The 4,217-nt window shown below is 63.7% G+C and overlaps 1 protein-coding gene across 2 annotated transcripts in view; it reads left to right on the top strand.

Moving 5' to 3' along the window:
• The first annotated feature begins 787 nt into the window (after positions 1–787).
• The window catches only part of SLC16A3 (solute carrier family 16 member 3), a 15,399-nt gene continuing 11,969 nt past the window's right edge, over positions 788–4,217 (top strand). Inside the window, exon 1 of one of the 2 annotated variants that reach the window (XM_017879180.1) lies at positions 788–959. The gene's annotated coding sequence lies outside the window, so the exon portion shown is untranslated. Of the gene's footprint in view, positions 976–4,217 lie in introns of both variants that reach the window. The other variant, XM_017879179.1, reaches the window with a different exon arrangement.

Below are 4,217 nucleotides of genomic sequence, written 5' to 3'. Positions count from 1 at the left end.
TCAAGCTCCACCTCCCGGGTTCACGCCATTCTCCTGCCTCAGCCTCCCGAGTAGCTGGGACTACAGGCGCCCGCCACCTCGCCCGGCTAGTTTTTTGTATTTTTTTTAGTAGAGACGGGGTTTCACTGAGTTAGCCAGGATGGTCTCGATCTCCGGACCTCATGATCCGCCCGTCTCGGCCTCCCAAAGTGCTGGGATTACAGGCTTGAGCCACCGCGCCCGGCCGCCTGGGTTCTGTTCACAGGCTCTCATCTTGATGTCTGGGGATGGGGGTGGTTGGGCCCCAGGTAGGAGTGAGGGCCAGACTCAGCCTCTGTGAGTGCCAGTGGGAGGGTGGGCTCATTACATTACACAGAAAGAACAGGTGGCCTCACCGGACTTGGCATCCTGGAAGGCTGGGCTCCAGGTGGAGAGCCAAGGCCCACATGGCCTCATGGCCAGGGATGGGCCTCCCCTTGCCCTCTGGCGGGGTCCTCCATTGATACCCACTGCCTCTTTTGTGGGAAGGTACCGGCTTACTGGTGCCTGGGCCTCTGAAGCCCCAGGGTCTGTGAGGGGCCAGTTAAAGCGTCCCTGTGGCCCTGACAACTAGACTCCTTGGTCCAGGCCAACAAAGGCCTTACTCCCTGGAGCTGCCTCAAACCTCGGCACCCAGAGTGCCCCGTTATTTCCATGTTGCAAACAGGCTGGGAGAAGCGCCTCGCGAGGTCCAGCGGGTGGACAGGCCTTGCCTCCCCGAAGGTGGAGACGTCCGGGTTCTCAGCCGCGAGCGGGGCGGGGCAGGGGCGCAGTGCTGGAGTGGGTGGCTTTGCAGGGCCCCGCAGGGCGCGGAGCCACCTGGGGAAACGGAAGTTCAGGGAGGGCGAGGCCGTGCCCCAAATCCAGGCAGCGCAGGCAGCGGGCCGCTCCCCGAGCCCGGAGGGGCCGCCGTCCGCACCGGGACCGACGAGGAAGCGGAGGTCTGAAGAGGGACAGGTCGGATGTGGCCTCAGAGAGGGAGGATGCGGCCCCGGAGCTGAGCCAGGCGGCCGGAACCCCACGGGGCCCGCGCGCCCCTCCCCGCCAAAGGGGCCCCGGCGTTGGGGGCGAGGGGTCGCTGCCCTGGAGGACGCTGGGACCTGCCGCGCTGCGTTCCCCGCGAGCCGGGGAAACGGGGGGACGGGGGAATGGGGTTGGCGGGGAGCAGCGAGCCTGGACTCCCGGGGAGGCGAGGCAGGGTGGCCCCAGTCCCGGGGCGCGGAGCGGGCAGGCGAGCTCCAGACCGGGGGCGCCACGGGGACGGTTCCGGTTGGGGCCCCACACTCCTGCACACTCATACCCCTACACCATGCATCACACCTGAACCCCATGACCAAAACCCACCATGGGCAGCAGTGTGGTGGGTCAGGCCCCACTGGGCCACGGTGCGGGCTCTCCTGCCCTTTTCACCTCTGCACCCTGCCTGAGCTGCCGCTCATAGGGAAGGCCCAGCAGCAGCCAGGTTAATATGTATTTTTCTGACTTTGGGAGGCCGAGGCAGGTGAATCATGAGGTCAGGAGTTCAAGACTTGCCTGGCCAACATAGTGAAACCCTGTCTCTACTAAAAATACAAAAATGAGCCGGGCGTAGTGGCGGGTGCCGGTAATCCCAACTACTCGGGAGGCTGAAGCGGGAGAATTGCTTGAACCTGGGAGGCGGAGGTTGCGGTGACCCGAGATCATGCCACTGCACTCCAGCCTGGGTGACAGAGTGAGACTCTGTCAAAAACAAAAAGAAAAAAATGTATTTTTCTGGGAGCCTGGACAGGTTCTCTGGGGCGGGTGAAGGGAAGGCGTAGATTTGGGCCATGGTCCTGTGTGGTGGGGGGCGCCAGCCTCCCCTGGCACCGTCCTGCCTGCATCCCCTGTCCAGCCTCGGCACGTCCCACCACATGCCCCTCACGGGTCTGGAGTCTGGGGAAGGTGTGGCCACAGGTGTGGAGTGACAGGCTGTGACAGTTGTGTCACCAGATCCTCTGGGCAGGGAGCTGTAAGGCAGGCAGGGTCAGGAGCTGGACGGCCCAGGACCCCAGGGAGGCGGGGCCGTGGCTCGGCCGGAATGTCCTTCCCCGTGACTCGGCTTTCTTCCCCTGACCCGGCCAGTCCTGGCCGCAGTCCTGTCCATGGGGTGGCAACTGGTGCTGGGTGGTACGGCCAGGACTGGGGCAGGACGGGGTGGCCCTGCTGGGATCTGGAAAATGGTGTGCGGGGTTCCCAAGGATGCAGGATGTGGGCTCTGTGTGGCTCCCCAGACCCTGGAAGGTTCCCTGGGACCTGAGATCTGGCCCCGATAGGTCTGGGGCCTGGTCTGCCACCCCCTCTGAGGCAGCAGCTGTGACGTCCCTCAGAAAAAAGCCTCTCCGCACTTCCTAGGTCATGTCATGACACAGAGGTAGGGCCTGGCTCCCAACCTGACTGAAGATGAGACCCTTGGGGCAGCCCATGGGGGAGGAAGCAGATCCCAGCCTTCCCTTCATGCCCGTCCCCTCCCACAAAGGTTGCTCTTGGAAAAGGTGGGACCACGTTCCCCAAGGAGCTTAAGCCTGCCAGGGAGCAGGGTGGGAAGGACCTGGGGGCCAGGCCCCTAGGAGGACATTCCAGGGCCTGGAGGGCCCCGTAGCTGGAACTGGGAACAAAAGGAAGTTGGAGGCAGGTAGGGGCAGGTGGGGGCACCTGAGGCTGGGGGAGAAGTCAAGACTGGGGGCTGTGGGGTCACAGGGGGGCGTCCTGTGAAGCTGCTCACTGGCCAGAGATGGTGCCACCTGTCCACACCCACACCTCCTTTCCTGCAGAAAAGTGTGGTCTGGGCCTAGGGACTGACCCAGGGCCACTGTGGGGGAGCAGGCATTGGAGCCAGGTCTGGGGTGGGTGCTCCCAACACCACCCAGAGTGCAGCTGCAGAGATGCAGACACACGTGGCCTTTCCCACCCCTTCCCGCACCTCCAGGCCACTAGCAGGCGAGGGGATCACACCACACCCAGAGGTGCCTCTCCTCTGCTGCACCATTGCTGTCTCTGACACATCCATGATTGTTGAGGGAGGGGCATGTCCCCCGGAAGGCACCTTACCCAAAACCTGAGTGGTATTCAGTGCCCAGGTGCCCATGGAGTCCTGTGTCAGATGGAGCCTGGCCACCTGGGCCCTGGTGCCAGGCCTGGAATGCCCCCCGCCTCCAATTGCTAGGCCTTTCTACAAGCTGAGCACTTGGAGGTCAGGGGTGCCTCATGCTACCAGAGTGCCAGAATCCTTAGAGAGGGGCCCAGGGTCGCGGAGGCTCTGGCCCAACCCCACAGCGCCCTGTCCTGTCCAGGCCCGGGGTGAGCTGTCCCAGGTGGCCTGCTTGCTAGCCGTGCTGAGCCTTTCCTCTGGGTAACAACCTGGCCAGCCCCCAACCCCAGCCCCCAGCAGCCATCATATCACTGTGAGCACTCTGTGGTCTTCCAGTCCCCCCAGTCAAGGCCCACAGACTTGACCTCTCTGCTGGGAGCCAGTGCTCATCAGTCTGCCTGCTCCCTCCCCTCTGAGGGCAGGGAGGCTCCACCCCAGCTCTGGGTGGGCAGTCCTGGGGTCCACACTCACGAGAAGCCATGCCTAGGAGGGGGCCAGGCCTGGGGGTCCGAGCCAAACCCCAGGTGCTCCCTGGGACCCCTGGAGGGATGAGTGGGCATCTTCCCAGCTGGGAGAAGACCTGGCTCTGGAAGGGGCACCCCTTTGTGCTTCAAGAGGCAGGAGGGGGCAGTGAGACCCCAGGCTCTCCGGCTCTGTCTTCCTCCCCCTGTTGCTGCTCTACGGTGGGTTCAGGGTTCAGGGATCAGGGCCAAGCTGTAGGCAGACGTGGAAGGTGTCTTGATGGCTTCAGTGGGGGCCCCAAGCCCAGCCGGCAGGCCTGGTGACTCAACAATCCGGGATGGGGAGCACGGTGCCCCCGCCTCCCCAGCAGGCAATACCTTGTGGAGGACCCATTCCCACGGCTGTCCACGGTGCCCCACACCCCCTCTGCTGCTCTCCCTCACCAGAAACTGATGAATCGCCTGGTACAGGAAGACGGGAGCACCACCTGCATCACCCAAGATGGCTCCACCACCTGCCCTAGGCAGTAGCACGGCCCAGCTACGTGGGGTCTTCATCCACGAAGTCCGAGGCCCCCTCACCACTTGCCACAAGCCTGGGTTCTTTTTTTTTTTTTTTTTTTTTTTTT

The sequence above is a fragment of the Rhinopithecus bieti genome, unplaced genomic scaffold (genome assembly GCF_001698545.2).
Source record: "Rhinopithecus bieti isolate Rb0 unplaced genomic scaffold, ASM169854v2 scaffold_9899, whole genome shotgun sequence".
NCBI classification, from domain to species: domain Eukaryota; kingdom Metazoa; phylum Chordata; class Mammalia; order Primates; family Cercopithecidae; genus Rhinopithecus; species Rhinopithecus bieti.
The sequence above is the reverse complement of the archived record's forward strand: the minus strand, read 5'-3'. Positions and strand labels throughout refer to the sequence as shown.